This window comes from Macaca nemestrina, chromosome 6, assembly GCF_043159975.1.
Source record: "Macaca nemestrina isolate mMacNem1 chromosome 6, mMacNem.hap1, whole genome shotgun sequence".
In the NCBI taxonomy this organism is placed as follows: domain Eukaryota; kingdom Metazoa; phylum Chordata; class Mammalia; order Primates; family Cercopithecidae; genus Macaca; species Macaca nemestrina.
In genome coordinates this window covers 138,852,466-138,878,720 of record NC_092130.1, presented here as the reverse complement: position 1 = coordinate 138,878,720, position 26,255 = coordinate 138,852,466, and positions in this window count along the sequence as shown.

The window sequence follows — 26,255 nt, the reverse complement described above, 5'->3', positions numbered from 1 at the left end:
CTTCAATTTGTTACTTCTTATTTTCTATTTAGGTTTCGTATTTCATCCTGGGTCAATCTTGGTAGGTTTTATGTATCTAGAGATTTCTCCTTTTCTTCCTTTTTTTAAACTTTTATTTTAAGTTCTGGGGTACATGTACAGGTTTGTCACATAGATAAATTTGCATCACAGGTGTTTGTTGAACAGATTATTACAGATATTAAGTCTAGTATCTATCAGTTTTCCTGATCCTTTCCTTCCTCCCACCCCTCACCCTTCAATAGGCCCCAGTGTGTTTTTCCCCTCTTTGTGTCCATGTGTTCTCATCATTCAGCTTCCACTTATTAGTGTGAAAATGTGGTATTTGGTTTTCTGTTCCAGCTTTAGTTTGCTGAGGATAATGGCCTCTTTTAGATTTTCCAACTTATTGGCATATAGTTGCTCATAGTAGCCACTGATGATCCTTTGAATTTCTGACGTATGAGTTGTAATGTCTCCTTTTTTCAGTTCTGATTTTATTTGTTTGGATATTCTCCTTTTTTCTTAGTCTGGCTAAATATTTGTCCATTTTGTTTAACTTTTCAAAAAACCAACTTTTTGTTTCATTGGTCTTTTGTATTGTTTTGCTCATTTTAGTTTCATTTATTTCTGCTTTGATTTTTATTATTTCTTTTCTTCTACTAATTTTGGATTTGGCTTGCTCTTATTTTTCTGGTTCTTTAAGATTCATCATTAGATTGTTTATTTGAAGTATTTTTTCTCTTTTTTCATGTAGGTACTTATAGCTATAAACTTCCCTTCTAGTATTGCTTTTGCTGTATCCCACAGGTTTTGCTATATTGTGTTTCCACTATCCCTTGTTTCAAGAAAGTTTTCAATTTCCCTTTTCATTTCTTCATTGAACCATTGATCATTCAGAAGCACATTGTTTAATTGTCATGTATAGTTTCCAAAATTTCTGTTGTTATTAATTGCTAGTTTTATTTTATGTGGTCAGAAAAGATGCTTGATATAATCTCAATTTGTTTGGAATGTTTTAATTATTTGTTTTGTAACATAACATTATGGTTTATTCTTGAGAAAAATTCATGTGCTGAGGAAAAGAATGGTATTCTGCATCCATTGGATGAAATGTTCTATAAATATTTATTAGACCCATTTGGTCTTTAGTGCAGATTAAGTTTGATGCTTCTTTGATGATTTTCTGTCTGGAATATTTGTCCCATGTAGAAAGTGAGGTGTTAAAGTCTCTAGCTTTTCTTGTATTGGAGTCTCTTTCCCTAGCTCGGATAATATTTCCTTTATATATCTGTGTGCTCCAGTGTTGGGTGAATATATATTTAAAATTGTTATATCCACTTGCTGAATTGACCCCTATATCATTATATTGTGACCTTCTTTGTTTCTTACAGTTTTGGTCTTGAAGTCTATTTTGTCTGATCTTAGCATAGTGACTTCTGCTCTTTTCTGGTTTCCATTAGCATGGAATATTTTTTCCATCCCTTTGTTTGTAGTCTATGTATGTATGTCTTTATAGGTGAAGTGTGTTTCTTGTAAGCAACAGATTAATGTGTCATGTTTTATCATCCATTCAGCCACTCTGTCTTTTAAATGGTAATTTAGTCAATTACTTTCAATGTTACTATTAATAAATAAGGACTTACTCCTGCGATTTTGTTAGTTGCTTATTAATTGTTTTTATTGTCTTCTTTCCCTTCTTTTTTCTTCCTGTCTCCTTTTAGTAAAGATGATTTTCTCTGGTGATATAATTTAGTTTACTGCTTTTTACTTATTGTGTGTCCATTGTACATTTTTTGGTTTGGAAGTACCATGAGGCTTCAAAATACTATCTTATAACCAATTACATTAAACTGATACCAACTTAACACTGCATAAACAAAGAAGCAAAAAGAAAACTAATAAGGACTATATGCCTTTACTTCATCTTTTCCACTTTTAATCTTTTTGTTGTTTCTATTTATTTATATCTTATTGTACTGGCTGTGTCTTGAAAAGTTGTTGTAGTTATTGTTTTTGATTGGTTCATTGTTTAGTCTTTCTGCTTAGGATAAGAATAGTTTACACACCACAGTTACAATGTTATAATATTCTGTGTGTCTCTGTGTACTAACTATCAGCATTGAGTTTTGTACCTTAAGGTGATTACTTATTACTCGCTAATGTACTTTCTTTCTGAGTGAAGTACTACTCCTTTTAGCACTTCTTGTAGAGCAGCTTTTGTTTGTCTGGAAATGGCTTTATTTCTCCTTCATGTTTGAAGGACATTTTTGCCTGGTATACTAATGTAAGGTAAATTTTTTTCTTCAGCACTTTAAATATATCATGCCACTCTCTCCTGGCCAATAAGGTTTCCACTGAAAAGTCTCTGCCATGTATTGGAGCTCCATTATATGTTATCTGTTTCTTTTATCTAGCTACTTTTAGGATCCTTTCTTTATCCTTGATCTTTGGGAATTTGATTATTAACTTCCTTGAGGTAGTCTTCTTTGGGTAAATCTTCTCGGTGTTCTATCACCTTTTTATACTTAGATATTGTTATCTTTCTTCAGGTTTGGGATGTTTTCTGTTATCATCACTTTGAATAAACTTTCTACCCCTATCTCTTTTTCTATCTCCTCCTTAGGGCCAATAACTTTAGGATTTTCCATTTTGAAGCATTTTTTAGATCCTATAGGTGTGCTTCATTGCTTTTTTTTTCTTTTTTGTTCTGTCTTCTCTGAATGTATATTTTCAAGTAGCCTATCTTCAAGCTCACTGATTCTTCTGCTTGATCAATTCTGCTATTAAAGGACTCTGATGAGTCTTCAGTATGCCAATTGCATTTTTCACTCCATAATTTCTGCTTGATTCTTTTTAATTATTCCAATCTCTTTCTTAAATTTATCTCATAGGATTCTCAATTCCTATTCTGTTATCTTACATTTATTTGAGTTTCCTCAATACAGCTATTTTGAATTCTCTGTCTGAAACCTCACATGTCTCTGTTTATGCTAGGTTGGTCTCTGATGCCTTTTTAGTTCATTTTATGAGGTCATGATTTCCTAGATGGTATTGGCTCTAGTAGATGTTCCTCCAATCTCTAGACATTGAAGGGTTAGTTATTTATTATAGTCTTCACTGTCTGGGCTTATTTGTAGTTGTCCTTCTTGGGATGGCTTTCCAGAGATTTGAAAGGACTTGAGTGCTATGATCTAAGCTGTATCTGCTTTAGATACCCCAAGAACCTCTTTGAGTACCTCTATGAGACTGCAAGAACACCCCAAACCCAGTTGATCTTGCAGACTCATAGAGGTACCACTTTGATGGTCTTGGACAAGATTCAGGAGAATTCTCTAATTACCAGGCAAGGACTCTTGTTCTATTCCCTTACTTTTACCCAAATATGCAGACGCTCTCTTTGTTCTAAGCCACCTAAGGCTAGGGGTGGAGTGACAAAACCACCCTTGTGTCCACCACCATTATGACTGTGCTGAGTGAGACCTGAAGCTAGCACAGCACTGGGTCTTGTCCAAGGCCTACTATAATGACTCTCTGGCTACTGCTTATGTTCACTCGGAGCCCTGGAGCTCTATAATCAGCAAGTGGCAAAGCCATGCAAGCCTGTTTTCTTCCCTTCAGGATTGTGAAGTTTCCCAGGACCTAGATGGGTCCAGAGGTACCATCTAGGAATCAGGGACTAGAATAAAAACTGTAGAAGCCTCCCTGATATTCTATTGTATTGCAGCTGAGCTGGCACTCAAACCATAAGATACAGTCCTTCTCACTCTTCTTTCCACTTTCCAAAGGCAGAGGAGCCTCGCTTCAGAGCCACCACCACCCCAGGCCACAGGAAATACTACGAGACTACCTCTAATGTTTCTTTAAGTCCCAAGGGCTCTTATGCCAGCTTGTCATGAATGCTACCTGGCCTGAGACTCACCCTTCGGGGCAGTGGAATCCCCTCTGGCTCAGGGCAGGTCCAGAAATGAAATCCAAAAGTCAAATCCTAAAGTCGGGGACCCCCTTCCTGTGGCCATGCTGGTACCAGAAGCAAATAAGTCTCATAGGCTCACCCAAGGTCCTCAGCATAGTATCTGGGTATTACTGCTGGTTATTCAGGGTCCAAAGGCTCTTCAGTTAGCAGTTGATAAATGCTGCCAGAACTGGATCCTTTTCCTTGAAGACAGTGGGTTCCCTTCGGGCCCAGAACATGTCTAGATATGCCATCCAGGAGCTAAGAAACGGGCCTCACAACTCTGGCTGGTGCTATATCCAGATGATAGCTGGTATCAAAGTGGATGAGCTGGTATCCAAGTATTCCCCACTCTTCCTTCCTTTCTTATGTGAAAGGAAGGGATGGAACCGTGAACTGTGCAGTCTTGGGTTAGGGGAGGAAGGGTGATGCCAGCACTTCTTAGCCACCCCAGCTGGTGTCTCAGTAGGTCACATGTCCCCACAAACTACTGTCTCTGAGCCTAGTTCTGCACTAGGACTCACCTAAATGTTGCAGTCTCTATCATCTAGACTGATTTTCAAGTTTATTTAGAGAGACAGAGCACTGTAGCCCATGGTAATGAGGTTTTCTGGGATTGGCAATTTCCCTCTGGCCAGAGCTGGTTTAAATGCTCCCTGTCTAGGTGGGCATCAGCTGAGTTTGGTCTGGTTTTCCTTTCTGCTCTAACAGAACAGCACTAAGTTCAGTGCCTCACAATTGCTGTGTTCTCCTTCCACCTTTACCCAGAGAGGCTCTCTGCACTACACAGCTGCACTGCTGTGGAAGATCAGGGGAACAGGAAGGAGTGGCATCCACAATTCAGAGCTGTTTTTTCTATTTCTTCAGTGCCTTTTACAGTGATGCTGAGATAAAGCCAGGTACTATGAGGGCTTATCTGATTTTTGGTTCTTCTAAAGATGTTTTCTTGTGTAGACAGTAGTTAAAGTGATGTCCGTGAGAGCAGGGGCAGAGAAAAGAGGTGGAATCTTCTATTCTATCATCTTGCTCCACTTCTCCCAGAAGCTGTGAAACTTTGCTGCAAGAAATTTTAAAAAGCATAAATAAATGTAGAGATATGGCATATTCACATGTGGGATGACCCAATATTGTTAAGCTGTCGTCTTTTCACAAATTAGTCTATCATTTCAATATTATCCTAATCAAAATCCCAGTAGTCTTTTTGTTTGTTTGTTTGTAAAAATTGACAAGTAGACTTTAAAATTTGTATGGCAGTACAAAATATCTAAAGTAGCTCAAATAATTTTTAATAGAAAAAAAGTTAGAAAATTTACTCTAAAGCTTTGGTAATTAAGACTATGGTACTGGCACAAAGACAGGACATATATGTGTGTGTGTGTGTGTGTACCCACGTACATTTATTGTATCACTTTTATTGAATTTAGTCTATGGTAGAGTTTTCTAAAAATAATATGAGAAAACAAAACAAACACTTGCTCCAGGTTTTGATTGCTTTCTACCTAGAGTACTTTCTAACAATATATTAATTAACATTACTTCCTAAAGGTACCAAACATAACAGAGGAGAAATTTCTCAGTTTGTAGAACTTTCCATTTTTGTAGAAGACAAGGCCCACATCATGCCATTGTCACTGGGCTGACATTTTGCCTTGTTTTTAAACTACTGAAATGGAGAGTTTCATAACCCCCCTCACAGGACACGTGACAGGGGAGTGGCTCATCTGTTTGGTTGCTGCATGCTCAAACTCCTTTTGGGAGGGAGAGCATGCAGACGGGCAGGTGCAGGAGACAGGGTGGGTTTTTTGGGGTCTCCAGCCCCACAGTAGTGTCTAGGGGTGGTTGACTGTGACTTCTGAAGCCCCAGTGGGCATGTTACAGTGCTCTTTTTACTCTGCTGTCTGCAGACGGCTTAAGTGTTAACCAGCTCAGTGCCCTCTTGACACCTGGGTTCTTGTCTAGCATCTAGGAAGAATCAGGTCACACAGACAAATTGAAGGGTGGGAAATGTGGGGATTTTATTGCCAGATGGAGATGTCTGTCAGCGGGATGGATGGGGAAACTGGAAATGGGATGGAGTGGGAAGATGATCTTCCCCTGGAGTTCAGCTGTCCTGCGGCTGATCTCTCTGACTATTCCCAGCCAAACTCATCTCTATATTCAGACGCTCCTTCTCTTCTCTTTTTGTCTGCCACACCACTCTTCTGCTCCTTTGTCCTTCTGCTCAAGGAGCCTGGGGTTTGGGGTTTATATGGATACAGGATGGGGGTCATGGCAGGCCAAAAGGCTACATTTGGGGGTGAAAGCAAGAATGCCTGTTCCTATTTAGGGTCAAGGGTTTCAAGGCTTGAGGGTGAGGCCTTTGGCAGGGAACCACCACCTTCTATCCATTATTTCCTGTCTGTATCACTACTAACTAGAAAGTGGTAAACTATATACATTCTGTGGGTTATTCTCTCATCCTCATGAGCCCTGATTCGACTTCCTTCAGATCTTGCAATCCTTTCAGGTAGTCTGTTTTAACTTTCCCATTGGTGACTTCCTATCCTGAGTCACACTGACTCTTGCCTTACCTGAAACAAAGAGGGGACCAATTTGGTTGCTTGGGTTCTTGTGAACATGTGGGAGGAAATGGTGACATACTTCCGAGTGTTCAGCTTTCGGCCTCTTAGAAGTATATTTTATTCAGAAAAGGCTTCCCATCAATATCTTTGCACTATGCCTTTTTTGGCCCATCACTTTTATCCTACCAAAGGAAAGACAGTACAAATAAATGTTTCTTGCGTGGAACCTGGGAGATCAGCAGGTTTCCTAATACTTCCTTTGACCTTTGACCTTTGCAGTATGTGTTCTCTAGTTTAGACTAAGAGTTCATAACCTGACATATGATCACATTCTTTAGTCCATAGATCTAAAAAACAATTCCAGCATACTTTACCAAATATCAGTAACTTGTTATCTCATGTATTTGCTTCTCCCTCTGCCTTAGACTTCTGAGAGATTTAGCCGGATCATCAGATATTCCAACTATGCCGTCAAACCACCATGGCCTAAATAAACAAGGTATTTTTTTCCCTTTTCTCTTTAAAATGTTGTTTGTTTTTGTTTTTGTTTTTGTTTTGGAATGGGGGTGGAGGCAGGAGATGGCAAGTAAATTCAACTTAATCACTAAACTTGTCTCTTTATTCATCCCATAAGTTTGAAAGAAGAAAAGGAAGTTGGTTTCGAGATATGAAGTCACAAAATTATAAACGTTCTCTTATTTAATAAACGATTTCCTAACAAATTTCTACTGCCTTCTTCTGAAGGATCATGCTTTAATTTGCAGAGGCCAGCCCACAAGCAGTTGACAAGGAGGGAAATTTCCAAAAAAGCAATCTCTGCCCAACTTACAAGAAATAGCCTGTGAAGTGTTTCCAAACCACAGCTGCCAAAGAAACACTTTGCCAGCCAGTTGTGGTTCCCCAGTGTCCAGGGTTCTCAAGATCTCTCCCTCACAGCTCACCAAATGCACAATGGACACCTCTGAATTTTCCAGGGGCAGTTTTTGGCAGATACAGGATGGGAAATGGGATGAAAACAGGAAGGAAAGGGAAAGACATAAAGCAGTGTAAAAGCCCAGGAAATTTCAGATTAAGCTGAATGTATTACATAGATGTGAAGAGTTTATATTAGGACATAAAATAAGACAATCTTAGCTGTGTTTGAGACACATTTAGGTTGCAAATGGAGCATATGTAAGGGAGTCCAAAGGTTAATCTTGAAAGTCAATGTAGTCTGGAGAGCCTTTAGGTAAAGATTGTATGCTTATGGGTCTGAGATGAACCTGACAGGAAGGGAATGAATAAGAGAAACACTATGGAAAAAAAGATTGCACAGTGCTTTAGGATTTATTTGGATAGAGAGTTTCAGGCAGATGTCAACAAAGATTTAGGTACTCAGCAAAGGATACTGGTCATGCTGGTTTTATTGGACCTTATGTTTTTTAAAACATAACTGAAAGTTTATAAATATTTGTCTGAAAACAGCATAGCTGAGTTTCTACCAAATTAGTATCATTTTAATACAATATGATATGATGGTCACATTCCTAAGAAAACTTGTGTTATGAAGCTAATAATAGCATTGGAGGAAGGGAAATAAAGACTGTAGAATTTCAATTCTTGAACCAGCTAGTGTCTCCAATCCATTTACTATTGATTTTTTTCATTAATATGCATATATATTTAATTATCTCCTTATCCACTTTAGATCCCATTATCTTACTATAATTACTCCTCTTCATGCACTCCAAATTCTTTCTCTCCTGTCACCATATTCTTTCTCACCTAATTCTTTCTCTCCTGTCACTATATTCACTGGCAAACAACAACCTTGGTTAAATCCAACTGTCCACTTTTTCTTTTTCTGTGCCCATGGCTGAGCCACTGAAAGTGCTTGGAAGAAAGAACAGAACCATGCTATGATTTCCCAGCACTATCTGGCATTACTACAACTTATTCTAGTCAGTTCACTCTCCCATTCTCCAAGAACAATATTTCACATCCCTTCCACAGCTTCCCTTTCATTCAACTCACTCTGATGCCCTTTCTTCTCATTTAACTAATAAAATAGTGGCAAGCAGAAGAGATCTTTCTCATTTTTCTCCACCAAAATTTACAAAACCACCTGTATCTATACTAGTGTACTCTGCCTTCCTTCATATTTTAGTAGCTGAATTATTCATGCTTCTAGTTGTAACTGATATATCACTTGTACACTTTGATACTACTCTTCTACTCAAGGACTTTGCTCCTAGAGTTATTCCTCCTTACCACTATATACCAGTTTTCTCCCTCTGTTATATTATTCTCAACAGCATATGAACATGCTGCACTATATCTCATGTTTAACAACAACAACAAAACACACACACACACACACATTTAACTTGACAACAGCAAAAAAAAAAAAAAAAAAAAAACCATAAAACCAAAATTCTTAACCCCACATGCCCCTCCAGCTACTATCCTTTTTCTCTCCTCCTCTGTTTTTGCAGAGCTACTAGAATTGGTTTTTTATTCTCTGTCCCCAGTTTTTCATTTGTCATATATTCTCGACTGATTTCAATTAGAACTTCATTTCCAACAGAAATATCACTTTTCAGGGTCACTAATAGATATAATGTTGCAAAACCCAATAGGCAAGGCTGTCATCTTACTTGAATTCTTAGTAGCATTTGATAGAATTGATCATTATTTGGGGAACTTATCTTTAAATGCTTTCATCCTTTGGCTTCTGAGATACTACACTGTATTCCTACTTCCCTGACTCCACCATCTCTCCATAGGATCCTCTTGACTCAGTGCTTCCAATTCTCAGTCCTCAGAAATCTCAATCTGAACTCTATCTACTGATCCCATCTAGTTGTGTGACACCCAGTTGACTCTCATATTTCTACCTTTGACTCTACTCACTCTTCTTTCAGTCTAAGATATATAACTCTCTATATGATATCTCCACTTGGATGAAATTTCCCCTTAAATTTAGTATTTCCCAAGCCAAATTCTTTATTTCTTTTCCCTAAACCTACTCTTACTATTTTCCCCATCTCAGAAAGTGATTGCACATTTCACCCTGCTGCCCAGACCCAAAGTTAGGATTTACCTTCTTTCTTTTACAGTTTCTCTTCCAATTTTACTTCCAAAATCTAACCTAAATCTAATACCTGTATCCATTTCCATGACTACTATTAGAATCCAACTTTGTGTTAATTTGTAAACAGGAGATGAGTAAGAGCTGGCTGATCTCTCTTGTAGAGTGTTACGTTTGTAATTTTCTTTGCAAGACTGTGTCTACCCTTTAGGTTAGTCTCATTTCTGTTTCAAAGTTAAAAAATATCTTCAAAGAGTATCATGGGTGAAAATTTGAAATTTAGGGGAAACTAAGAACACATCTTAGCTGATCTGGGCTTTTAGTTGTTAGGACAAAGAGGTAAGAAATGGTACCACACACACATTTTAAGGACCTAAATCAATCTAAGTGGTGATTGATGTTCACAAATGTATTAGTGACTGGTAGGTAATAATGTTTAGTAGAAAAATGGTCTTAGGCCGCATGGTGAAAGAGTCAAATGCCAAGTGACAGAAGTTCTAATTCTGTTCTTGCCAAGTAAGCAAGTCACTTAACCTTTGTATGTTTTCCTTTCTATGCACTGAGAACAGTAACTGCCCATTATTACAGCAAATTGTTGTGCAGATGGATGATGAATATGTGGGGAAATGTTCTGCATGCTTTTAAGGAAAGAAGAAATTTTAAAACCTAAATTTCTTAAAATACAACTAAAGGTTGCCCATCTATTATTTACCTGTCTATTGATTACTCTTTTCTTCTTTGTATTTTCTAAAAATTATACTCATATAATAAATATGAAAAACTTTATAATAGAAAAAATAACTTGGTTTAAATACAAAGAAGTCTTCAATCACTTAGTAGTCTTTCTGCATTTCACTTTACAATGGATGGACCAATCATGGTATCAATATTAATAGTAATTTCACATTCATAGAACATTCTTATTGTGGGCTAAGCATTGTGTTGAGTGTTTTACAAAGGTGCCTGTGGCAAGAAAAATCATTTCTTCTCTTTCTTTTTTTTTTTTTTTTTTGAGATGAAGTTTCACTCTTGTTGCCCAGGCTGGAGTGCAATGGCATGATCTCAGCTCACTGGAAGCTCCATCTCCTAGGTTCAAGCAATTCTCCTCCCTCAGCCTCCCGAGTAGCTGGGATTACAGGCATGCACCACCACACCCAGCTTGTAAACACAGTTAATAGAAAAATATAAAAAGAACAAATGTTATTCCCTAAAAATTTTGATTAGCTGAGATTTGGGAGAGGTTATAATTTTCCTTCTTTATTGGTCTATGTAGATTATCTGGAAATTTTCAGACTTCAAGTACTCTTAGCTGAGGTTGCATATCATTGATGTTTCAAATATTTTTGAGTTCATAATTTCTGCACTAAGTGACAGAGTCCCAATATTGTCAAGTTGAATTTAATGTAATTAATTGGTTACTTTGCATTTATTCTTATCCTTTTATTTTTACAATGGCTGGCTATATTAAAAGTTACATAATAGGAATTGTCACAACCAGTATGAACTTCTACCATCCTATTTCCTAATATCAAGCATTGCTATACAAGGAAATAGTTTCCTAGGCACTCTTGGCCTCATTTTAATAGGCTGTGTGGTTTTCTAAGTGTGTAAATCATTCCACTGTCTCTGTCACATGTTCTTACCCAATAATATATTTTTATGTCTATTGCTTTACTTTGTCATATATTCTTACACCAAGATTTGATACGAAATACCACAATATCTGTATCTCTCCCACATAACTATTTGGAGTTTATACTGTGCATACTTTCAAAGAAGAAACTTAAAATGTTAAACCCATATTAAAGCAGAACAATTAATGATAAAAAGAAGTGTCATTTGCAACCCTTTTATAGATATAATATTTTATTGGAATCTGTGAATAAAATTGTTTCCACCCATAAAACTAAATTTAATTTCATGCCTCCTAACAGCTAAGGCAGAAAAGGAAACATAAAGGATTATTTGGCCTCCTTATCTCATAAAATGAGACACCCAGGTCATCAGGTGGAATTTACCTTTTTGATTCATTCAGTTAGCAAAAAAGAGTAATATGTTGGTGAGGATTTCATATAATAAAAATATGTTACAAGAACTAAAATATGATTTGGTGTGTCACAGCAAGACAAGTGTCCCAAAAACAACCTTAGGCAGTCCCAGGCTAGTGACTCAGTTTACTTACCAGTCCCTTTAGAACTCCTGCCCTACTCTATGTCCTGGCATAGGCATACATTTGTGTGTGTGATTCACCCTCTCATTACCTTCTTTCTCTTTCCACCTTGCTCTGTTGCTCCTACTTCTACTCTTCAAAGACCTGTTCATACTGGCTTTTGTGTAGAACTCTGAGCTTCTGCTTCTGACTCTGTCCCATTTAAACATTATGACTTGATTGAGCAGTATTCAGCACAGAGTATCACTGGATAGATTTCTCATCCATTGCCTCTGATAGCTCGCCTGCCTCCCTCATGTCCTATCTGGAGATAGCTGCCTTTGCATCTGATGTTGTCTCAATTCAATCAGTTGGAATTCAGGTTATAGCCTAACATAACTTAAAGAGGATCTGTCTTTTTCTTTTTCTTTCTCTTTTTGCTTCTTTGTTTTTTACCAGGTAAAAAGCTCTGGAGCTGAAATGGCTGGGTTGAAATCTCCATCTGCTGTTGTCTGTGCAACTTTACCCTCTGAACCTCAGTTTCTTCATCTGTAAAAGTAAGGATAATAATAGCATCTCCATCATAGGTTTGGTATAAGAATTAAATTAGTTAATACATGCAAAACTCTTATGGGAAAAATATGACACATTTTAAGTCCCCACAGTATGATAATCATCATCATTATCATTCTTATCATTATCATTATGATTATCATAGCATTGGGATTGTGATAGAACACACAGTATGCTTTCATCAGAATAAAACTGTAGGAGGACCTTAATCCATAGATACTTATATATGGGTATTGCAGAGGCTGTTGGAGTGCTGCCAGGATCTTGGGAATAATTTTCACTGGTTTGCATCCCCAAATCTAGCTTTTGTAGGTGTTGCTGGTAACAGTCTTTTCTGGAGGGTTGCTTATGGACAATTGGATCCATTTCTCCAAGGTTACCTGAGAGTTACATGCCTCCTGCTCAAATAGCCTGTATCTAATCACTGATGGATATAGTGTATAAAAGCCCAGGTTCCCTGCAACTCTAACAACATGTCTAGGCAGGACAAATTCTGTGGTACAGTTTATGCTTCAGATGGCCACATGGGATCAAGCTGTGGCTAAGCTATATCAGAAATCATCTCCTTACTAACTTGCTTTCCTTCACTATCCTGCTTCCTTCATTCCCATACAGAATTTTCCTGAGAGTATTCTTTTAATAGGCAACTGGCACACAAATCTCATCTCACACTCTGCTTCTGAACAACCTGACCTAAGAGAATGAAAAATATAAAAGACTCTATTTTCATTTGTGGTTTTATATAACCTTCTTTATTCAAATGTCATATCTGGTACAAATGTTAATACGTATGTGCTTGTGACACTGGATTAATTCTTTTTTAACTTTTAGTTATCTATTTGATACATAGTTATATTTCTTTCTTTCTATTTTATTTTTGCCTTAATTGTTGATTTTAACTTTTTTAAGTACATAAAACAATAATGTAATTCAGAATTGTTTTGTTTTGTTTTTGCTTAGGATTATTTTGGCTATTCAGGCTCTTTTTTGGTTCCATATGAATTTTAGAAACTTTTTCTAATTCTGTAAAGAATGTTACTGGTAGTTTGATAGGAATAGCACTGAATCTATAAATTGCTTTGGTATGGCCATTTTCAAAATATTGATTCTTCCTATCCGTAAGCATGAAATGTTTTTCCATTTGTTTGTATCATCTCTGATCTCCTTCAGCAGTGCTTTATACTCTTTTTAGAGAGCTTTTGCCTCTCTGGTGAGCTGTATTTCTAGGTCTTTTATCCTTTTTGTGGCTGTTAGGAATGGGATTCCATTCATTATTTGGCACTCAGGTTGGATATTATTGGTATATAAAAGTGCTACTGATTTTTTTTTTTTTTTTTTTTTTTTTTGGTGGGTGAGTCTCCCTCTGTCACCCAGGTTAGAGTGCAATGGCACGGTCCTGGCTCACTGCAGCCTCCACCTCCTGGGTTCAAGCCATTCTGCCTCAGCCTTGCAAGTAGCTGGGACTACAGGTGTGTGCCCCCACACCTGGCTAGTTTTTGTATTTTTAGTAGAGACGGGGTTTCACTATGTTAGCAAGGCTGGTCTTGAACTCCTGACCTCAAGTAATCCACCTGCCTTGGCTTCCCAAAGTGCTGGGAGCTACTGACTTTTGTACATTGATTTTGTATCCTGAAATGTTACTGAAGTTGTTCATTAGATCTAAGAGCTTTTGGGGATATACTCTCATGTTTTCTAGGTATAAAATTATACCGTCTGCAAACAGAGACAGTTTGATTTTTTTCTCTTCCTATTCAGATGCCTTTTATTTCTTTATCTTGCCTGATTGTTCTGCCTAGGACTTCCATTACTATATTGAAAAGGTGTGGTGCAAGTGAGCAAGTGAGCATGCTTGTTTTGTTGTGGTTCTCAAGGGAAATGCTTCTAGTTTTTTCCCATTCAGTATGATGTTGGCTGTAGGTTTGCCACAAATGGTTCTTATTATTTTGAGGTATGTTACCTCAATGCCTAGTTTACTGGGGGTTATTTACATGAAGAGATGCTGAATTCTATCAAGAGCCTTTTCTGCATCTATTGAGATTATAATGTGGTTTTTGTTTTTAGCTCTTTATGTGTGACAAATAACACTTATTGATTTGTGTATGTTAATCCAACCTTGCATCCTAGGGATAAAGCCTACTTGCTCATAGTGGATTAGCTTCTTGATGTCCTACTGGGTTGGGTTTGCTAGTATTTTGTTGAGGAATTTTGCATCTATATTCATCAAGGATATTGGCCTGAAGTTTTCCTTTGTTGTTGTGTTTTGGCCAGGTTTTGGTATCAGGATGATGCTGGCCTCATAAAATGAGTTGGGGGGAGTCACCCCTCCTCAATTTTTTGGAATAGTTTCAGTAAGAATAGTACCAGCTTGCCCTTATTCATGTGGTAGAATTCAGCTGTAAATCCATCTGGACCTGGGATTTTTCTGGTTGGTAGGCTTTTTAGCTTTTTATTACTGATTCGACTTCAGAACTTATTATTGATCTGTTCACTGAATTTCTTTCTGGTTCAATACTGGAAGGTTGTATGTTTTCAGGAATTTATCGATTTCTTCTAAGTTTTCCAGTTTGTATACACAGAAGTGTTCGTAGTAGTTTCTGATGATTTTTTGTATTTCTTTGGAGTCAGTGGTAATGTCCCGTTTTGTCATCTCTGATTGTATTTATTTGGATCTTCTTTTTTAATTAGTCTACCTAGTGATCCATCTATCTTACTTATTCTTTCAAATAATCAATTTCTGATTTTGTTAACCTTTTGTATGTTGTTTCACATCTTAATTTCATTCAGTTTAGCTCTGATTTTGGTTATTTCTTGTCTTCTGCTAGCTCTGGGGTTGGTTTGTTCTTGTTTCTCTAGTTCCTCTAGGTGTGATGTCAGCTTGTTAACTTGAGATCTTTCTGACTTTTTGATTTGGGCATTTAGCATTGTAAACTTTCCTATTAACACCGCTTTAGCTGTGTCCCAGAGATTCTGGTATATTGTATCTTTATTTATATTACTTTTTAAAAAATCTTGACTTCTGCCTTAATTTCATTGTTTACCCAAAAGTCATTCAAGAGCACGCTGTTTAATTTCCATGTAATTGTATGTTTTTGGGTGATCTTCCCAGTATTGATTTCTATTTTTATTGCACTTTTTATTGGTCTGAAAATGTGGTTGGTATGATTTTTTTTCCTGAGAATTCTTTTATAGCTGATTGTATGGTTGATTTTAAAGCATGTGCCATGTGCTGATGAGAATAATGTATATTCTGTTGTTTTGGGGTGGGAGTTCTGTAGATATCTGTTAGGTTCATTTGGTCAAGTGTCGAGTTCAGGTCTTGAATATCTTCATTCTTTTTCTGCGTTGATATTCTGTTCAATATTGTCAGTGGGGTGTTAAATTCTCCCACTATTATTGCATGTTATCTAAGTCTCTTTGTAGGTATCTAAGAACTTATTTTATGAATCTGGATTATTTTATGAACTTATTTTATGCTCCTAGTTCGGTGCATATATATTTTAAATATTTAAGTCTTATTGAATTGAACACTTTACCATTATGTAATACCCTTTTTAAAAAAAAAAAAATCATTGTTGGTTTAAAATCTCTTTTGTCTGAAATTAGCATAGCAACCTCTGCTTTATTTTTTTTTCCATTTGTCTGATCAATTTTTCTCCATCCCTTTATTTTCAGCCTAAGGATGTCATTGCATGTGAGATGGACCTCTTGAAGAAAGCACAGAGTTGGGTTTTTGTTTTTTCTTTTTAATCCAACATGTCACTCTGTGCCTTTTAATATGGACATTTCACCTGTTTATATTCAAGGTTAATATTGATATGTGTAGATTTGATCTTGTCATTGTGTTGTTAACTAGTTATCATGCTGACTTGATGGTGTAGTTGCCTTATAATGCCAATGGTCTATGTATTTAAATATGTTTTATTGGTGGCTGGTAATGGTCTTTTGTTTCCATGTCTAGCACTCCTTTAAGGATGGTATAAGGCAGGTCTAGTGGTAACCAATTCCTTTAGTATTTGCTTACCTAAAAAGGTTCTTATTTCTCCTTTTCTTATGAAGTTTAGTTTGTCTGGGTATGAAATTCTCGGTTAAAGTTTCTTTTCTTTAAAATAATGCTGAATATATTAATAGGTTCCCAGTCTCTTCTGGCTTGTAAGGTTTCTACTGAAAGGTCTGCTTGTGGCCTGATGGGGTTCCCTTTGTAGGTGACCTGCCCCTTCTCTCTAGCTGCCTTTAATATTTTTTCTTTCATTTTGACCTTAGAGAATCTGAAGACCATATGTCTTGGGGAAGGTTATCTTATATAGTATCTCACAGAGGTCCTCTCCATTTCCTAAATTTTAACATTGGTCTGTCTAGCAAGGTTGCAAAAATTTTCATGGACAATATCCTCAAATACAATTTGCCAGTTGCTTGTTTTCTCTCCCTCTCTTTCAGGGACAACAATGAGTGGTAGACTTGGTCTCTTTTCATCATTCCATATTTCTCAGGGATTTTTGTTAATGCCTTTTATTCTTTTTTATTTATTTTTGTCTGACTTAGTTTGGAGAACCACTCTTTGAGCTCTGAAATTCTTTCATTAACTTGGTCTATTCTGCTGTTAATATGTGTAATTATATTATGAAATTCCTGTAGTGTGTTTTCCAGCTCTATCAGATCAGTTGGTTCTTTCTTAAAATGGTCATTTCCTCTTTCAACTCCTGTATTATTTTATTGTAATCCTTAGATTCTTGGATTGGAGTTTGACTTCCTAATGAATCTTGATGATCTTCATTCCTATCCAAATTCTATTTCTATGCTATTTCTGTCATTTCAGCCTGGTTAAAAAACATTGCTGGGGAACTAGTGCAGCTGTTTGGAAGAAAGAAGGCACTCTGGCTTTTTGAGCTGCCAGAGTTCTGGTGCTGGTTCTTTCTCATCCATGTGGGTTGGTGTTTCTTTAACTGTGATATTATTTCAGTATAGTAAGTTGGCTTCTTTTCTGGATGTTTTCAAGATGCTAAGGCTTTGTGTTGGGTCTTTATTTGTAGCAAAATTCTTGTCCTTGGTTTCACAGTGGGGGACATATTAGCAGAATATTTTTGGTGTTGATGTTTGGCCTGTGATCCAATAGGTGGCACTTAAGCTTAACAGCCAGTAGGCTCTTGCTCGGCCTCATAACTCCTCTATATTTCCTTATGTGTGCAGCTGTGCTGTCTCTCTCCGTGCTCTGAGGGTGTGGGTTCCTCTCCAACTCTGGGGCTAGCTGCAGGTCTTGGCTTAGCCCTCCTGGGCTACACACCGCAGCCCTGGGGTAAGCTCAGGCTTTATGTTCCCTCTCAAGTGTGAGAGCAGTTGGGGTAGGGACCTTTGTAGTGGCCATGGCAGAGGACCTTTCACTTGTCTCTTGGAGGTTCACCCAAAGAAAGGCAGAGCCACTACCAGTTGGGGTGATCAGCCCAGGGTGGGGCAGCTATGTTGTGGGCCCAAGTTAGGGGGCCCTGTCTAGTGATGAGCATGGGGGTAGGGGGCTCAGAGGGAAGACAAACAGACTATTCGCTTCTCTTTAGGGAAGCTGCGGTGTGAGTAAAATTTTCAGGTTTCTTGTTCCTTTCCTAGTCTGAGGGCAACAAGGGCAGTACTGTTAGTGGTGGAAGGTATCCAAGTTACTGGCAGCAAATCCCTGTGGGTCTGCGGCAACCTCAATTCTTGCCTCCTCAGAATAAAAAATTCAGACAAGGGGCATAAAGTAGAAAAAGGGACTGAGGCAAGTTTCAGAGCAGGAGTGGAAGTTTATTAAAAAGCTTCAGAGAAGGAAACAAAGGAACGTGCACTCGGAAGAGATCCAAGTGGTTGACTTAAAGTACAAGTGCCTTGTTTAACTGTGTTCCTAGGACTTTAGAGGCTGGCCCACCTCTGGTGTCTTGTATCTTTTTCCCGTGATTCTTCCTTAGGCTGGGCTGCCCACACATGCAGTGCTCTCCTTGCCTTTGGGAAGTGAGCACATGCAGTAGGTTTAGGAAGTTGTATTCATGCCCATCTGTGGCTTTCTTCCCTTTTCTAGTGGAGTGCCCTTGGAAGGTCATACTCCACCATTTTGTCATAATGCTCACTTGCCCAATACCTGAGATTTTATTGGAAGCCCTTTTTGCTTCTCCCATGCGCCTGCATTCAATTAACACTTTAATGTTAACAGCTGTGGATCAACAGGAGGTTGTGTCTCCCTGACACCAGCTGCTGAATTATCATTTTTAGAGAGGCAACGTGATCATTGTTGAAAATCACCTGATGCCTGACATTCCTGGTTAGTGGGGAGCCCTCTCCTGCCCCACTAATGCCTGTCTAACTACCTGTAATATTCCCCCCTCAAGAGCCCAAGTTGGGGAAAAATGGACGAAGGTCAATCTTCTGTAACTGCTTCCTGCTGACAGAGGAACAGTGGTGGTTCTCTGGGCCTTGGCCTCTTGATGCTGTCAGGGCAGGAGATTGACTCTATGGGTTGGTAAAAGCAGTATCTAGCTAGGTTCAAGGGAGTCAGGGGCAGGATTTTACCTCCTTCCTGTCACATTGACGGGCAGTCTAGGGGTCCCCTGTAGAAGGGTGACTCTTGAATATTGAAAGGATGGTATCCCTCACTGAGGATCATCCAGAACTTCATGGCCGGAAGGTGAGAGGAGACACATCAGGTTATTAGATTAAGAATACATGAATCAAAAAGGAACAAAAGTCAGAGAGTAACAAGTGGTCCTAAAAAGGGAAGAACCAGGAGAACTATTTCTAGGTTGCTTCCCAATCTAACCAACCCTGAGAGACTCATTCCCATAACCTGGAGGCATGATTCAAGAGGAGTTTGATGTTGTCTTGTACTTTTCTTGATTGATTTACCCAAAAACAATACCTTTCATCCAAGGCTAAGCAAATTCCTCCCTGTGCTGCCATTAACATATCTAGTCCTTGATTATTTTACTTACCTTAAAACCCAAGGGTCCTTTTATATTTGTGACCAATCAGTCCACCAGTGCCTCCCCACTAACTGGACTAGAATTTCTACCATAGGCTATGTATCCCCTGACATCTTTATAGTCCCTGACAATGTCCCTCTTCAATCCACAGGTAGCCCACCCTGCCCAGGGTGAAAAGGGCTATACAATTAATTCCTCTTGTGGAACTTGTGTTTCATCCCAGGGAAACAGAACCACTACCCGTGGGAATGCTCAGTTGGGGATGAGGGTTGCTCTGGGGTCCCAAGCCAGAGGCACTGTCTGGTGATAAGCAGGGAGTCGGGGCTTATGGAAAGGACTCAGCTCCACTCCACAGGATGGCTTCAGTGTGTTGCAGGTGCCAGCAATGCAACCAGTCCCTTTGTTCCTTCCCTGGCTGAAGGCCAATACATGCAGTGTCACTGCAGCCGCAATGGGAGAGGGTCTGTGGGTTGACTCTGGGATTTTGTCCCCAGAGAAATGGACAGCCGACACTGACTGAAGGGTTCAGGCAGGGGCAGAGTGCTGGGGTACCTACCCAGTGAAGAGTAACAGGGGGAGGGACCTGCATGGAAAACTGGCCACTTTTCTATAAGGCAAATGTGGTGTGCTTGGGGCTTCTGTTAATCCTTAATCACTTTGCTCCTTCCTGAGGGCAGTAGAGGCAGATGGTGCAGAGCAGCAAAAATTGCTGACCCGCCTGCTACCACAGGAAGCTCTTCTCAGAGAAGTACAGAGCTGCTACCAGCCAAGATCTGAGGCAGGGGTGGGGTGGCTGGCATCCCAGGTCAGAAGGCCCTGCTGAGTGAGGAATATCAGGGGCATGGACCCATGTGGAAAACAGCCTGGCCACTTTCTGTAAGATAGCTGCACTGTGACAGGGGTCTGCTGTGAGTCCTTAATCACTTTCTCCTTCCCAATCCTGAGAGTAGTAGGGGTGGGAGGGAAGGAGCAACAAAGATGGCAAACTCTGCTTGGGGAAGTGCAGGGCTGCTACTGACTGGAGAACTCAGGTGGAGCTGAGGTAGCCATGTTAGGGTCCCAGGTCAGTGGGCCTTGTCTGGCAAAGTGTAGTGGAGGTGGGCCCTGCAGTACCTTCTCTCCTTGCCCCGTGCATTTAGCCCCTATCTTGGTGGCATGTGAGGAAACCTGGCCTACCCTATTGCTGGAGCTGCAGCAGCTGATGTTGGTGTGGAATCCAAGGACACCAGGACTCCATGTATTCCTGCACAGCAGCTCTACCCAGACTCCACGCAGCTCTCCATGTCAGTCTGCAGGCCCTGGTGAAGTGAAGATTGCACAGGAGCTCCTGAGCCCAGGGTTGCCATGGTCCATGGCAGAAGAGTGGGTTCTCAGGGGCTCTCTCACTCACTCTCCATTTTCGAATGGTAGGGAGCCACCCCTCACTCTACATGAATCCTGGGTGAGTAGCTGTCCTGTCTTGCTCCTCTCTGTTCTCCATGGATCACATTACTTCAATGAATCCCAGTATGTCCACCTGGATGATCGAGTTGAGGAGCTAATGTTTACTCACCACACTTTCTTCTCTCCATGACAGCAGCACACACGAGCTTGAGCCGAATCCCTGTTTACAATTTTATGGAATTTATTTGTATAGAAATACTATGTTTACAACAAAGTTGAGTGAAAGGTGCAGAGATTTCTCATATTTTCCCTTCCTCTACACTTGCATAGCCTCCTCCATCAATCACCAGTGTGGTACATTTTTTACAACTGATGAACCTACATCGACACATCAGTATCACCTAGAGTCCATAGTTTACATAGAGTTCATTGTTGTTGTACATTCTATGAGTTTGAAAAAACTTATGACATATATCAATTGTAGCGTTATATAGAGCAGTTTCATGGCTCTAAAAATTCTCTACGCTCTATGCCTATTTATCTCTCCCCAAAACTCCTGGCAATCACTGATCTTTTCACTATCTCCACAGTTTTTTATTTTCTAGAATATCATATAGTTAGAATCAAACAATATGCAGCCTATTCATATTGCTTTCTTTGACAGAGTAATACATATTTAAGCTTCCTCCATGTCTTGTTATGACTTAATAGCTCATTTCTTCTTACCTCTGAATACTATTCCATTTTCTGGATATTCCACAGTTTATTCCTCCATTCACCCACTGAAGGCCATCTTGGTTGCTCCCAAGTTTTGGGAATTATAAATAAAACTGCTATAAACATTTGTGTGCAGGTTTTTGTGTGAACATACATTTTTAACTCTTTTTGTAAACACCAAAGACTGTAATTACTGGATCATAGAGTAAGAATAGGTTCAATTTTGTAAGAAAATGCCAAACTGTCCTCCAAAATTGTTATATCACTTAGCATTCTCACCAGCAATGAAAGAGTTCCTGTTGCTCCATGTCCTAAGCAACATTTGCTATTGTCATTATTCAGGATTTGGGCGTTCTAATAGGTGGGTTGTGATATCTCATTGCTGTTGGAATTTGCATTTCCCTGATGGCATATTATATGAAGCCATCTGGATCTGCCATCTGCATATCTTCTTTGATGAGGTGCTTGTTGAAGACTGATATAGTTTGGATATTTATCCCCACCAAATCTCATGTTGAAATGTAATCCCCAGTGTTGGAGGTGGAACCTAGTGGGAGGTGTTGGAACCATGGGGGCACATTCTTCATGAATGATTTGTGCCATCTTCTTAGTGATGCTTAATATTTCTCACTCTAAGTTCACATAAAATCTGGTTATTTAAAAGTTGGTGGCACCTCCCCCACCAACTTTCTCTCTCTTGCTCCTGCTTTTGCCATGTAATATGCCTGCACCAGCTTCACCTTCCACCATGAATAAAACCTTCCTGAGGCCTTCCTGAAAGCCAAGTAATGTTGGTACCATGTTTAAATGGCCCACAGAAACATAAGTCAATTAAACTTCTTTTATTTATAAATTACCCAGTCTCAGGTATTTGTTTATAATAATGCAAGAACAGCTTAATAGAAGATTTTGGGCCCATTTTTAAATAAGTAGTTTGTTTTCTTATTGTTGAGTTTTAAGAGTTCCTTGCATATTTTGGATAACAGTCCTTTACCAGATATGTCTTTGCAAACATTTTCTCCAGTCTACGACTTCTCTTTTATTCTCTTGACTGCATCTTTTGCAGAGTAGAACATTTTAATTTCAACAAAATTCAGCTTATCAATTCTTTCATGGATTATGCATATGTCTAGTTGAATAGATTGCTGCTACCATTATTTTGAATAAGCTATCTCTTAGATTGAGAAAAATAAAAATGTAAATTTTACCTTTACTTATTCCTTCTCTTATGCTCTTTATATAGATCTGAGTTTCTTTTCCTTCTCTCTAAGGAACTTTATAAAAATTTATTGCAAGGGAGACCTACTGGCAACAAATTTCCTCAATTTTTGTTTGTCTGAGAAAGTATTTCTCCTTCACTTTTAAAGGATAATTTTGCAAAATGCAGAATTGTAGGTTGGTGTTTTTTTCTCCCAACACTTTCAATATTGTATTCCATTCTTCTCTTGCTTGAAATTCCTGAAGAGAAGTCAAATGCCATTCTTTACTCTTCCGTAGGTAAAGGGTTTTCTCCCTCCGACTTCCTTCAGTGTTTTCCTTTATTTTTGATTTCCTGTAGTTTGAAAATGATATGTCTAGATGTAGTTTTGTTGTTGTTGCTGGCAGAGAATACTATGAAATCAAATGTATCCACAAGAAATATATTTTTTCTTTTTTCTTTTAATATTTTATTGCATATGTTTATGATATAAGATATTGGTGTTTTGATATAAATATACCATTACATGTAAGCTACACCTTTTATAGTTGCCTCATGGTTCTTGAATTGTTTGGACTTTTTTTTTTTCTATTTTTTCAGTTTATAGCCAATGATAGAAGCGCTCCTCTTGGCTGACTACACACAATCTAAAGCTAATTCCCACTTTCTTGAATCCACTCTAAAATTACCTATGGTGTGCTTTCTTCATTACTGCAATGAGTAATTAAACCAAACTTGTTTCAATGGCATCTGTGTTCATGGTGGTCTTTAGCTGGAGGTAAATGACAAACAAAACTTCAAAAGTACATAAAATACAATAATGTTAACTGTGGCAATGTTTAAATAACAAAATACTGTAAAGCAAACTAAAGGTCCATCCTTTGGGAACTGAAAAGAAATTTTAGTACTGCGTTTTAAGGGAATACTATGTACCTTTTCAAAAGAATGAGGTATAGCTGTGGGTGCTGATATGGAAAGATCTCTAAATTATGAAGCAACAAAGCCAAGTGCAAAAAAATGTGGACATTATAACTCAATCTTTATACATCTTTAAATGCTGCATAATACCTTTTGCTGTTCTCAACTGCCTTTTAGAAGAAGCAGAAGAAGGAAGCAGAGAAGAAGATCTTAGAAAGAAAACAAGGGAATATATTTGCCTTTTCACTTTCTACAGAGGCCCCATGTTAACACAATTCAATAGGAATTTACTAGACACCTGCTAGACACAAGATATTATGCTAGGTCACATAGGAAAAAAACAAGATAGGATCCTTGTCATTTAGGTACATACGATTTGGATGGAAAAATATATGTTAAATATGAGACAATCTGGAATATGATAAACTCAAATAAAAATGCACAGTTCATGGATATAGAGTAAGATTTATTCCATTTGGGGCATCATTGAACATTTTATAGAGAAATGGAATTTGAGCAGGACATTGAAAACAGAATAAAATCAGGGGTGATGATGATAGAGAAGAAAATAAAGGTGAAAATTAATGGACATAGGAAAAGCATTGTGAGTGCTTTGGAAATGAGCACTTCAGTTACACAGTACCTGACACATTGCAACACACAATACATATGTGTTGAATAAACAAAATGTGGAAATGAATTAATGCTGTACAAAAAGAAGAAAAGTGGTCTAGGTAAGTTTCCCCACTCCTACCAAAATGATATGAAGAAGAACAACAACAAAATATTGTTCTGGAGTTGTGAATTCAGCTAAGTATTTTTGAAGGGTTTATATCTGTTTTCCAGTGTTCCCTTGAAGAATTCACGTTTTGCAATTTTAAATTATTGCTACTGTCCAAGGAGTTTGAGTCAGATAATTAATGGGTACTGTTAGGAAATAAAACCCTGTGGCATAAATTTAAAGTTTCACTTATTTTTGAGGCAACTTTAGAATCACCTGACTTATGAGAACACACAAGTCAAGTCTTTCCCACCTATCCCCAAAGAGCACAGGGCAGGCAGAGCCTGTATGTTCAATATTTGTCAGGTAAAAACAAATATAATCAAAATCCAGGGCCTTTGTCCACAGAATCACTTTTGTTATGCTCTGTAAATTAATCATTTATGTGATGACAGCATGAATAATCCAAAAGCTTACTTCATTTCCTATCAAATAGAGTAATAATGATGTTTGAAAAATGAACACAATAATATTTGATGTTCAATAATCAGTCTTATCAAATTTCCCATAGATTCTGGAACATCTAGTGATAGAGGAATTATTTCTAAAGGGGACAGAAATTGTGGCCGCCTTGTCTGCTTTATTGACATTAACGGTACCGGAAAAACCCATTGCAGTGCCCAGCCAAGCCACTTCCTCTCTATCATGTCTCTGGACTTTTAACCCAGCACATTCACACCGGAAGACTCAGGACCGCATAACAAGCCATGGTGAACATTGAGTCCCCAGCTCAAGGTATTTCTGGAGTTTGCAACTACACTGTAATATGTGCCAAGCAGAGGCAGAAGCTTCTCACAAATAGTACATTCCATTTCTTCCTTCCGTAGGAGCCCCTAAGCAACCCTTAGTTCATGACCTGCTTGCTTTTCGCTGATCTCTTTCTGTCACCATCAGATTAGGTAACACTGCCTCTCAGCTATACACTCTCTGACTCCCCAGATGAGGTGCAGAACTTCTGCATGCAGCCCAGACATGGTTAGTCTGTTTATGCAGTTATAACAAAATACCTGAAACTGGGTAATTTACAAACAATAGGTATATAGATCTAGAGGTCAGGAAGCCCAAGATCAAGGCACAGGCAGTTGGGTGACTAGTGAGGGCCAGGGATCTGGCTCCAAGATGGCACCTTGAATGCTGTGTCCTCACATGATGGAAGGGATAGAAGGGCAAAAGGGCCTAGCTGGTTACCTCCAGTCCTTTTATGATTACATCCTGTTCATGAGGGCTATGCTCTCCTAATTTAATCACCTCTTAAAGGCCATACCCCTTAATACTATCATATTGGTGATTAAGTTTTAACATAATGAATTTTGGGGCACACACTTAGACCATAGCACCAGTATAATCCAAGATCTAGAAAAATATGATGAAAAGTCTCCTGGTTGGTCTATACAAGGCTACCTAAAAAAAGAGGAGGGCCAGAGAGGCATCCTTATGCTTAAGAACTATTTGAATATGACAGCCAAGAACACGAGAGAAACACCTGGGAACATCTAAGACTGCATATCCCCAGTAAAGGAAACCAAATATTTTGAAAAAGAGTATCAAGACAAGCACAGTGACCCATGTAGTACACCTGGGTTTCACCCAACTGGGTTAGAGGCTTAAGCAGTGGCTTTGAAATGTAGTTATATATGTGCCAGCATGTTTTTTCCCAAATATACATGCCTGGGCTTACCTAGAAAAGTAACCTGGATCTCCGATAGTGGAAGGTAAGTAATGTGTATTTTCAGAAAACTTCTCAAAAGATTTGATTGTTGCTCCTGCTTAAGCACCGGACTTGAGTAAACTAGAGGTATCGAATATAAACATGATGGTTGGTAGCTTTATCCGTCCGCCTGGGGGAATAGTCTGGATTGTGTTTCCCAGTAGAAGGATGAGTGCCTATATCATTTGGATTGCTTTGCAAGGGAGTAGGAAGAAATGACAAAAGTGGGGAGAAAAGTAGCTTACCACTGGGATGCCCTGCATAGAGCTAGGTATTGAAATTATAAGGCTCCAGGACAGATCTTTCT